Source organism: Perca fluviatilis, chromosome 6 (assembly GCF_010015445.1).
Source record: "Perca fluviatilis chromosome 6, GENO_Pfluv_1.0, whole genome shotgun sequence".
NCBI classification, from domain to species: domain Eukaryota; kingdom Metazoa; phylum Chordata; class Actinopteri; order Perciformes; family Percidae; genus Perca; species Perca fluviatilis.
The window spans coordinates 8,409,449-8,422,696 of record NC_053117.1 but is presented as its reverse complement, the minus strand read 5'-3'; positions in this window follow the sequence as shown (position 1 = coordinate 8,422,696).

Sequence of the window (13,248 nt, the reverse complement as noted above, 5' to 3'; positions counted from 1 at the left end):
GGCTAACCGCTAGCTGAGACAGCATGTAATAACTTTAAAAGACCCTCAAAATAAAACTTGAAAATAAACGTTAACATATATAACAGCTGTTACGTCAGTTCTACTTTAATTGTGCTCATTTAAAATACAATCACTCAATATTTGTCTTTATTGTTATTACTGTAAAGTCTTAATTCAGCTGTAGCCTGCTTCTCCCATTAAGTTTGACTTAACGTTATTTTAGACTGAATCTAGCTAGCGGTTAGGTAGTGGAGGCTAGCCATAGGCTAGCGTGGAACAAATCGTGCAGGTCGTATCCTCGGTAAAACATGACTGCCACCAACGGTTGACCGTAGCCTAGAGCATCAGGTGTGTGCAAACATGGAGGCCACAATAACAGAAGATTCTCTGCTGTTTTCTTAAGCGAGCATCCAAACAGCACATCGCCAGGTGTTTTTTTTTGTGTTATCTGCAAGACAAACGGTAAAAGACACGGATAATGTGTTTTTTTTTATACATAGGCCTATTTATGAATAATTTTAAACATGTTATGTCTGTGCATGTTTCTTGGCAGAGTCATTTGTCCAAAATAAACAGTTTATTATCATTGAAATATGTTCAGTGAACCAAAGTCGCCTCCATCAAACGTCAGTTGTCAACAACGCATCACCAACTGGGGAACTCGGTTATGAAAATCCAGCCCGAGTTTCCCACCTGTGATTCCCACAGGACGTTACGTGAATGGTGACGTTTTCACTCGGAAAAACGTTTTTCCGATGTCCATGAACGCACCCATAAAGCAAACATGGACCTCGGCTCTTCCGCATTCTTGGCCCATGACGTCACGATGGACACGCACACTAGCAACAATTTGCTTGTGTTGTCTTAGCAACCAGTAGCAACATGCTCGTTCATGAGCGTCTCCCTCGTGTCTCTTAGCTACATGACTTGTAGTGGCGAACTCATGAACTTGTCGTTTTCATTGTCTAAAATATTCACTAACGTTAAACATTGTGTTTTCGTTGTTCCCGATCGTTTACATGCTTAGCTAAATAAACGATAGATGTATTTAGCTAGACAACCAAGGAGATTTAATCATTATGTCGTGCTACTAGCTAGCGCTAGCAGTTAGCCTGCAGTTTCGTGAACAGAACTCATCCATGGCTTCATCTCTCATCCACGTTACACGCTTCACAGCAAACAGCCCTTGGATGTATCATAAAAGAGAACCAAGGCGATGTATTCACTATGTCTGTAGTAACGTTATGTAGGTCTTAATACAGCCATGCTAGCTACCCCTGATGTTAGCAACTAGCTAGCTAGCCGATAGCCCTGCCAGTTTGGGAAACGCTAACGACGTTACATCCACGTAACAGGCTTTACAGCATACATACATCCCTCAGATGTATCATAACATCATAAGATAGAACATGTGAATGACAACCATTAGCTATATCCATTATTTACAGCTCGCTACAAGTCGAGAACCAGTCATGTGGAGCGCGCAGTCCCGTGGGTCTGCTCCCGTCCACTATGCGCGTTCATCATTCCACATTTAATAATTCTGGATTCGCTTCTAGTGAATGTTAAAAATGTGACGTTTTAAACAAGGACCCTTTCAGTGTTCAGGCTGGTAAGTTGATATACCCCGAAACAAATTATCCGCTGAAATATAGACGTTTCTTTCGCCATGCAATGTCTATGTGAAAAGTCTTTCTGGGCCATGGGGTGCAGTACCACCGTTATCCGCTAAGCCCATGGTGGCTTTTAGAAATGGCTCTTCCTGGGGGCTTGCAACCAAGGGGTTAAGCGAGGGTCTGGAATGCGTAGCTCCTATGGCGCCATTTTGATGCTAACAACAACACTTTGACAGCGAATAACTTTACATCTGAAGCATTTAAAGACTCTATTTGTCCACTGTTCATTCCTAAAGAAACACAACAATGTATAAAAGGCTCCATTACCTTGTACCTCACGTTATGCCTCCGTAGCAGACGTTTTTGTAAAAATAGGCTAACGATTGTGTCATAACCAAGCGACTTACTGTCGCATAGTAGAGGAATTACCGTATAGTACAGGAGAAGCTAGCTGTTTAGGTTTAATTATTTTGTCAGTTGGAGGCTGCGCTCACCGGAAAAGTGCTTCTAATATCCTTCACTGGTCTCCCAACAGAGCAACTGCCACTGTTACAATGTTTCTTAAACTACTCCTGAAGGAATTTTACTTCATTACTGGAGCAATATCTTTTAGGCCCACATAAATACATTCAGTAGGCTAATATCTGTCAGTGACATGCTGGAGAGTGCGGAAAAGTGAATAAATAACAATTATGCAGCGCTTTTGTGCACAGCTGTTTCTGTCAAGTGAAACTAAACAGACATCTCCAGGATCCTAATATCGCCAACAACTAGCCTAATCATTGTAAGTTAAACGTTTCTGTTCACAAAAAACAGGCACTTGACTGCAGGCTCAAGTGGCGCAGGCGGAAGATCTTGCACTGCCTTTTTCCCCACTGGAGCCTGTTTTTTTTTAGAGGCTATTTGCACCCCTGGTACAATTAGCAGTGTATGCTATTTGCACCCTGGTGCAATTAGAAGTGCTATTCGTACCCTGGTGCAATTAGAAATGAATGCTATTCGTACCCCGCCGGTGCACACAGCAATGTGTTCTATTAATACCCCATCTGGTACAAATACATGCTATTTGCACCCCTGTGCATTTACAGTACCTTGGCATATAGTTACACACAGTTATCCATACTACTCATGTATTACACCTTTTTGGAATATTATCGCCGTGACATTCTTACCCTAACCATAACCAATCCCACTCCTGTTGCCTAAACCTAACCAACCCAACCAGAGCAGGCATATTCATGAGTCTTCCCCTACCACCCTGCACCGCGTTCGCGGGGCCCTGACTTGCGCAATTGCATGCAAATTATCCAATCCAAAATTAAAAAAATAATATTGCCTCACAGTGGAATCGAACTCCAAAATCCCATATCATAGGTTAACGTACTAACCACTCACCTAACAGTTCTTATGGAACATTGTATAACTATTTACCACTTGGTTTCTTCAAGCTTCGGTTGCTAGGTAACGGTACTGTATACAAAAAATAGGTACTAGCTAACAAACTAACGGTTGTATGCTTTCACTGAAGACAGAAAGCGCAACTGTAGTATCCATTTTCCGCTAGAAATTCAATTGTTATAAACTTTAGAGACTTTGCCAGTTTTTGCATTCACGGAAGATGAACGTCCACCATGATTTCGGTGCACGCGAGCAACGTGTTTTTGTTGTTACGTCACAGGGTGTGAATAGCTCAGCTGTGTGGCCGAGGCTATTCGTACCGGGGGTGCAAATAGACACTCCGGTTTTTTTTTTATTCTCTTGGAAAGTAATAATTTATTAGGCTACCCTAATTTTAAACTGTTTAGACATGAAGTGAGGCGTCCGGTCTTATAGAGGAAAACCTATGCTTGTTTTTTTGCATTCAGTGAATTACGGTATTATTATTAGGCTGCGAGAAAAAAACACATAGTAGGACTATATAGGTTACAGATCCAATAGCTGTGTCAGAGTCAGACAACTTTAAACTGTCTTCAAACAGACAACAGAGCATTAGGCTAGGTAGCCTATTATCTGCATTATGCCAAAGCTCATTAAAATGAGTATGATGTCAAAGCTTGAAGTAAACATGTTTGCATTGAGCAATTGAAAAACGTAGATTGACAAGTTAACTGTAATTCTCATCGCTGACCGACGTACTACATGAACCAACAACAGCTGGACTGAGATAGGTCAAAGCAAATCCCTATACATGAGCTACGTCATACAGCTCTGAGTCTCGCAGCTGCACCGCAACCTACTGAAGTATGACATGGAGTCGAGCTGTATTTAAAGGCCTCCAATAACTACTGTGTTTCACTGAGAGTGCATATTTGTTTTTTCTGTTCATTCCCATTTAGGACACGCTCTCTGTTAATTCTCATGTCGGACACATTCTCTCGATCTCATAGTCACTGCAGACATTGAGTTCAGATTTTAAATTGCTTTAGTTTTCAAATTATTGGCTTTGATTTGACTGAGGATGCCCATTGGAATTGTGGGTAACGCCTGATAAATGCCACGTAAAATTAATGTATACGAATTCTCCTGCCTCATCCATAAAATAGGAACTTTAATCAGGTATATGGTCATGGGGAGTTGGGCTCTAAGCTAAATCACATTTCCTCTAGCCACGGCTGCCACTGTAGTACTTCGTCAGTTATTTTGTCTGCTGAAAATACGAGCCCATTAGATTGTGTTGTCGTTTTGTTATTTTTTAATGTGGCCTCTACTCGCTTAGAATCGAACCCTCTTCTAAAGCGCTTTGAGGCCGGGAGAAATAGGCTTCATCACCATGTTCGGCCACAACGAGGTGTCAATGGGCAGGTGGCGCTCTTTCCCAATGACTCACAGATCTGACACTACTGCTGGAGCCTCATGGTTTACAGTTGTTTTACATTTGCTTACACACGTTTTCAAAGCTATCTTTCCGTTTTTCAAAACTCTACACACAATTCCCAAGACTGCACACACAAAATGCAAAATGTCTCACATCATTTTAAATGCCTTAAAAATACCAGAAATGCATCTCAAAAAGAAGCATTTACATCAAATGGCTTTTTCACAACAGTAGGCTACATTTTTGGGATATACCATGAACTGTTGTTCTAAATCTAGCCTAAAGCTCTTTTGTCTTTCATAGGCTTAAATATACATTTCCATACAATGTTCTACAGTGAAAGTAATTTGCTAAGAGGGGTTGAGATATTGGGTGTAAACACCAATGCAATGTTAAAACAGAATATATATATATAGGGTGATATCAGGTAAAATGGGCCATCAGGTAAAATGGGCCATTTAAGGTTTGGGGGTCCCAGCCCCTCTGGAATTTAGAGCCAATGACTGCAAAGGATTTCAAACTGTTGTCTTAACTGTACTTGACAAGTAACAGGTGATTTGATTGGTTTATGGTTGCTATGGTGGGCGGGGCAATAATTCAAATCAAGACTGCACCAGAAAGCTGCATGGTAAGTAGCATGGCATACCAAATCTAACTAAACTATTATAAGGATGATAAATCTATATAAAAAAAACATGCACATAAAAAAAACTATGCTTAATATCTGTCTTGATGGCATCAATCAGAAACAATGTTGTTAGTTTGGTATATGAACATATTTTTAAAAAAACAATGTTTTTCTTGCGCCACGAATTACCTTAACCCACTGAGTTAAAATGGGCAACATGGTTTCAGCTAAAATGGGCCATCATCTGTGTCACTCACAAACACACATACCGTGTTTGAGTGAGTGAGTGAGTTGTGGGTGTGTGCGTATGGCGCGACGCACCACCCCACCCCCCCCCCCCACACACACACACACACACACACACACACACACACACACTCACCATGACCTCCCCAACAGTAATAATGGTAATGGTAGTAGATATTGTTGTGTTTTCATCACACACAAACATATCAGTTATCAATTTTGAACGTGAATTTGCACATTTCGTTCTAAATGTGTTGTTCACACACACACACACACACACACACACACACACACACACACACACACACACACACACACACACACACACACACACACACACACACACACACACACACACACACACACACACACACACACACACACACACACACACACACACACACACACACACACACACCACTGACATCAGTTCACTGATCTATGCTGTTCCATAATGGACTTTTTTTAATTGCACATTTGAATATGTGGGTTTGCACCCAAAATGGTTTTTTTTTTTAATGGCACATATGAATGTTTGTTTAATGCAATTTAAATGTTATGTGGCTGTATAAGCAACTGTGTTTTTTAAAAATTAATATTGATGATAAATTACTATTTCCCTTTGTAGTTTGACTGGCCCATTTTACCTGAACAGCTGGCCCATTTTACCTGAAACTGCTCATGCAAAAAAAGTTGGCACAGCTGATGTTTAAAGAACTGTAGGGCCTAAATAATTATATTTTATTACATAATTTCAACAAAAAATTATCAAAAACAGTCATTAGTAATCATAAAAACACAAGGAAAAGGCATATATGGTATTGTATTATTGTCCCAAATGATTTACCAAAAAGTGGCCCAATTTACCTGATATCACCCTATATATATATACCTCTTTTGTATATTGTATTTTTTTTTGTATATTGTAAATTCTATTGTATTGTCATACTGTACACAATTGTTTATATTCTTTCCGTCATCTGTTTTCATTCTTAATATGTTAAGTGTTGTACTTTGAGAGCAAAGATTACCGGAGTCAAATTCTTTGTCTACGCAAACCTGGCCAATAAAGCTGATTCTGATTAATCAGGTATGTGCTGATGGTGAGGTGGGCTGTAAGCTAAATCACATTTCCTTTAGCCTCAGCTGCAGCTGTAGTACTGTTTAGTTGTTCTCTCTGCTGGAAATACGAGCCCATCGTGTTTTGTTTTTTTGTTATTTTTAATGTGGCCAGTCCTCGTATGGATGCGAACCCGCGTCTAACACGACTGGAGGCGGAGGGAAATAAACTACATTACCATTTTTGGCCATAGCAAGGGGTCAATAGGCAGGTGGCGCTCTTTCAACATTTAGACTTCTGCCGAGGGAGACAGTAAAGCCCGGTAAAGCCTCTATGTTTAGAAAAAGAGTTTACTATGTGTGAATGAATCCACTTCAGAGGGACAGATGTCGGGGGAGTTGATGGTGATTGTTATCCAATAATTTCAAGAATGTTTCTTGAACTACTCCTGAAGGAATTTTACTTCATTACTGGAGCAATATCTTTTAGGCCCACAAAAATACATCAAGTAGGCTAATATCTGTCAGTGACATGCTGGAGAGTGCTGAAAAGTGAATAAATAACAATTACGCAGTGCTTTTGGGCACAGCTGTTTCTGTCAAGTGAAACTAAACAGACATTTCCAGGATCCTAATATCGCCAACAACTAGCCTAATCATTGTAAGTTAAACGTTTCTGTTCACAAAAAACAGGCACTTGACTGCAGGCTCAAGTGGCGCGGGCGGAAGATCTTGCACTGCCTTTTTCCCCACTGAAGCCTGTTTTTTTTTATTCTCTTGGAAAGTAATAATTTATTAGGCTACCCTAATTTTAAACTGTTTAGACATGAAGTGAGGCGTCCGGTCTTATAGAGGAAAACCTATGCTTGTTTTTTTGCATTCAGTGAATTACGGTATTATTATTAGGCTGTGAGAAAAAAACACATAGTAGGACTATATAGGTTACAGATCCAATAGCTGTGTCAGAGTCAGACAACTTTAAACTGTCTTCAAACAGACAACAGAGCATTAGGCTAGATAGCCTATTATCTGCATTATGCCAAAGCTCATTAAAATGAGTATGATGTCAAAGCTTGAAGTAAACATGTTTGCATTGAGCAATTGAAAAACGTAGATTGACAAGTTAACTGTAATTCTCATCGCTGACCGACGTACTACATGAACCAACAACAGCTGGACTGAGATAGGTCAAAGCAAATCCCTATACATGAGCTACGTCATACAGCTCTGAGTCTCGCAGCTGCACCGCAACCTACTGGAGTACGAAATGGAGTCGAGCTGTATTTAAAGGCCTCCAATAACTACTGTGTTTTACTGAGGGTGCATATTTGTTTTTTCTGTTCATTCCCATTTAGGACACGCTCTCTGTTAATTCTCATGTCGGACACACTCTCTCGATCTCATAGTCACTGCAGACACTGAGTTCAGATTTTAAATTGCTTTAGTTTTCAAATTATTGGCTTTGATTTGACTGAGGATGCCCATTGGAATTGTGGGTAACGCCTGATAAATGCCACGTAAAATTAATGTATACGAATTCTCATGACTCATCCATAAAATAGGAACTTTAATTAGGTATTTGGTCATGGGGAGTTGGGCTCTAAGCTAAATCACATTTCCTCTAGCCACGGCTGCCACTGTAGTACTTTGTCAGTTATTTTGTCTGCTGAAAATACGAGCCCATTAGATTGTGTTGTCGTTTTGTTATTTTTTAATGTGGCCTCTACTCGCTTAGAATCGAACCCTCATCTAAAGCTCTTTGAGGCCGGGAGAAATAGGCTGCATTACCATGTTCGGCCACAACGAGGTGTCAATGGGCAGGTGGCGCTCTTTCCCAATGACTCACAGATCTGATACTACTGCTGGAGCCTCATGGTTTACAGTTGTTTTACAGTTGTTTTACATCTGCTTACACACGTTTTCAAAGCTATCTCTCCGTTTTTCAAAACTCTACACACAATTCCCAAAACTGCACACACAAAATGCAAAATGCCTCATATCTCCTTCAAAATGAAACACTGCAGTCAAAATGCCTTAAAAATGCCATAAATACATCTCAAAAAGAAGCATTTACATCAAATGGCTTTTTCACAACAGTAGGCTACAGTTTTTGGATATACCATGTACCCACTGTTGTTCTAAATCTAAAGCTCTTTTGTCTTTTATAGGCTTAAATGTACATTTCCATACAATGTTCTAAAGTGAAAGTAATTTGTTGAGAGGGGTTGAGATATCTGGTGTAAACACCAATGCAATGTTAAAACAGAATATATATATATATATATATATATATATTTATATATATATATATATATATATATACCTCTTTTGTATATTGTATATTTTTTGTATATTGTAAATTCTATTGTATTGTCATACTGTACACTATTGTTTATATTCTTACCATCATCTCTCTCTCTATATATATATATATATATATATATATATATATATACGAGGCGGAGGGAAATAAACTGTATTACAGTTTTTTTCGATTGCTAAACGACAGTGGGCACAACTGGAGTCACATGTGCAAAACTCTAACTACAGTCTGCACAGCACCAGTTCATGTGGACCAAACTCTAGCTCATTTTTCATTGCTTGAACACAGTTTTCAAAACTCTACACACTTATCCCATGACTTTAACCACAACCTGCACAACACTGTAGATTTACAGCACTTTGTTCAAATGCTAACACACTGCTGTCAAAACTGTAAACCACACATTCAAAACAGAATAGATTTCAGTCTGGTGCCTATCAAACACTGCTGATTGCAATTTTAGCTGAAAGCCTAAGCAGGTGTCTTACAGTTTTTTCCGATTGTTAGACGACAGTGGGCACAACTGGAGTCACATGTGCAAAACTCAAACTACAGTCTGCACTACCAACAGTCACCTGAGCTAAACAGTTCACATCTCCTGCAAAACTCATTCAAAGCAACACAACTCTCAAAACAGGCTCAGTGCAGCCAAACACTATGCACAGGCCTCACTGAGATAACACACACTGTCACTCAGAACACACTGAGGGTAAAAACACTAGCATCAAACACCAATACAAGAAATGACAAACTTTTTCATCTTTACAGTTTGAACAATTTGAGTGACTTGACAATACTCAATAGTTTATTTAAGGAAAAATATAGATTGTATAGCATACCAATTTTTACATAAGGTAAACAAGAAGGAATGAAAATAAGCAGTTTTCTTCAATAAAAGTATTTTGTACAAAGGTACGCGTACGTAACAGTACCCAAGAATAGTGTGACTAATCCTGCCTCTCTCCAGCATCATGTGGCAAAGTTTTCTTCATCACATTGGATGTCTGCATCATCTCTAAATACAAAGGAATGTGGTGTTTCTATTGTGCTCACCTCCATTACTTTCTGAAAAACAGTAAGAACGCAGTGTTACTATTGTAAAGATATAGTGTTTTTCACTTTTTTATAGCTGTGTACATAACCTCAGACATCTTACCTGGACATATTGGTATCTTTGCTCTTTTACCTGTTTCTCTCAAACGGTACAGTGTATAATTGTTTCATTCTTATTTGGTGTTTGTATACAAAAAAGGCTTTCTGAGCTTTCTCTGTATAAATACCGTATATCTTCACTAACTAGTCTAAAACAAGACACCTGCTTAGGCTTTCAGCTAAAATTCCATTCAGCAGTGTCTGATAGGCACCAGACTGAAATCTATTCTGTTTTGAATGTGTGGTTTACAGTTTTGACAGCAGTGTGTTAGCATTTGAACAAAGTGCTGTAGATCTACAGTGTTGTGCACGTTGTGGTTAAAGTCATGGGATAAGTGTGTAGAGTTTTGAAAACTGTGTTCAAGCAATGAAAAACGAACTAGAGTTTGGTCCACATGAACTGCTGCTGTGCAGACTGTAGTTTGCGTTTTGCACATGTGACTCCAGTTGTGCCCACTGTTGTTTAGCAATCGAAAAAAACTGTATTTTAGACTAGTTAGTGAACATATATGGTATTTATACAGAGAAAGCTCAGAAAGTCTTTTTTTGTTTACAAACACCAAATAAGAATGAAACAATTCTACACTGTACTGTTTGAGAGAAACAGGTAAAAGAGCAAAGATACCAATATGTCCAGGTAAGATGTCTGAGGTTACATACACAGCTATAAAAAAAGTGAAAAGCACTATATCTTTACAATAGTAAAACTACGTTCTTACTGTTTTTCAGAAAGTAATGGAGGTGAAAGCAATAGAAACACCACATTCATTTGTATTTAGAGATGATGCAGATATCCAATGTGATGAAGAAAACTTGCCACATGATGCTGGAGAGAGGCAGGATTAGTCACACTATTCGTTGGTACTGTTATGTACCTTTAGTTTTTTTTCCCCAGTAATTCCATAAATTACTAGAGACAAAATACTTTATTGAAGAAAACTGCTGATTTTCATTCCTTCTTGTTTACCTTATGTAAAAATTGGTATGCTATACAATCTATATTTTTTCCTTAAATAAACTGTTGAGTAGTGTCAAGTCACTCAAATTGTTCAAACTGTAAAGATGAAAAAGTTTGTAATTTCTGTATTGGTGTTTGATGCTAGTGTTTTTACCCTCAGTGTGTTTTGAGTGGCAGTGTGTGTTATCTCAGTGAGGCTTGTGCATACTGTTTGAGACGTGTGTTAAGAGTTGTGTTGCTTTGATTGAGTTTTGCAGGTGATGTGAACTGTTTAGTTCAGGTGACTGTAGGTAGTGCAGACTGTGGTTTGAGTTTTGCACATGTGACTCCAGTTGTGCCCACTGTCGTTTAGCAATCGGAAAAAACTGTAAATAAAGGGTTCTAAAAGGGTCCTGTCTGTCTCTCTCTCCCTGTCTGTCTCTCTCCCTGTCTGTCTCCCTGTCTCCCCCCCCGTCCACCTGTCTGTCTCTCTCCCTGTCTATATTCCCCCTCCCCCCCGTCCACCTGTCTGTCTCTCTCCCTGTCTCCCCCCCCACCCCGTCCACCTGTCTGTCTCTCTCCCTGTCTCCCCCCCGGTCCCGGAGGAGAAGTTGGTGCAGCCGATGTGTGAGATCAACATCTACTGCCTGAGCTGCGTTCCCACCTGCTCTTCGGAACGCACAAAGACTGCGAGGTGGCGCCTCTGGACGCCGTCTTCCACACGCAGAAGGTGACACTGTTTGTGTGTGTGTCTCTGTTTGTGTGTCTGTGTGTGTGTGTTTGTGTGTCTGTGTGTGTGTGTCTGTGTGTGTGTGTGTGTGTGTGTTTGTGTGTCTGTCTGTCTGTCAGTGTGTGTGTGTGTGTGTCTGTGTGTGTGTGTGTGTGTGTGTGTCTGTGTGTGTGTGTTTGTGTGTCTGTCTGTCTGTGTGTGTGTGTGTGTGTGTGTGTGTGTGTGTGTGTGTGTGTGTGTGTGTGTGTGTGTGTGTGTGTGTGTGTGTGTGTGTGTGTGTGTAGGCTGAGCTGACTGACTGTATCTCCATGTTGGTTGGGAACAACAAGAGGACTCAGGCCATCATCAATCAGGTGGAGGAAACCTGCTCAACGGTCGACATGAATTCACAAACTTGTGTGTGTGTGTGTGTCCCTGTTTTTCACTCACTGTTCATCACTTTGAAGTGCATTGTGTTTTGTCTGAAATAAAGTTTGACTGATTGACTGCCTGTGTTTCCAGGAGAACGGGCGGCGCCAGAAGTCGAAGGTGTGCGAGACGTTTGATCAGCTGTTCTGTCTGCTGGAGGAGAGGAAAGGCGAGATGACGCTGCGGATCAACGCCAAGCAGGAAGAGAAGCTGGATTACATCAGAGGGCTGAGCAGGAAGTACAGCCAACACCTGGAGGACTCGGCCAAGCTGTCAGTGACCGCCATCCAGACCAGGGACGAGGCCGAGATGGCCGTGTTCCTGCAGGTGAGCCTGAACGCACCACCGATGCAGCTGGGTACACTGGGCTCTTATTTTGAAATAAAGGCACTTCTTTAACATGATGTAAATGATGGCCCCAGGAAGCGGGCCATTGCCCCAGTCCGATCAGCTGACGGGTCCATGCTCTTCAAGGCCCGCCACGAGATTCTTGCCCGTTGGGCAAATCATTTTGAGAGTCTCTTCAACCACACCAACCCTGTCAACCCACATATTCTGGATAATCTCCCAGACCTGCCACCAATCACGCACTTGGACACCCCACCACTTTACTCAGAACTCCGGCAAGCTATTGCCGGGATGAAGAACAACAAAAGCGCTGGACCTGATGGAATCCCTGCAGAGGACACCCTCCTGCACCTCCTGATTCAAAACATCTGGGAACACGGGACCCTCCCACAGGACTGGAAGGATGCTAACATCGTGGTCATTTACAAACAGAAAGGAGACAGAGCAGTCTGTGGCAACAGCCGCGGGATATCTCTCCTCTCCGTTGCAGGGAAAGTCCTAGCCAAGATCGTGCTCAGCAGACTGGTTGAGCACATCTCGGAAGCTGTGCTTAAAGACCTATAGCTTCATCGACCTCAACAAAGCTTTTGACACCATCAATCGTGAGCTGCTCTGGAAACACCTCTCCAGACTTGGGGTACCACCCAAGTTTCTCTGCATCCTACAGCAGTTGCATGACGGGATGCAAGCCAGAGTGCTCACGGGAGAACTCCAGTCAGAGTTTTTCGAAGTAAACGTTGGGGTGAAGCAAGGCTGTGTCTTGGTTCCGGTGCTCTTTAACATCCTCCTCTCTGCCATCACCTGCCTCTTCCACCGTGTCATGGGACATGAAGACGGTGTCCATGTGGAATACCGACTTGACGGAAGCCTTTTCAACATCCCTCGGCTCCAGGCCCACACAAAGACACACAAAGTGAGCTTCAGTATGCTGATGACTGTGCCGTCTTAGCTCACAGCCTGGACTCTGTGCAGCACGCCCTTAACAC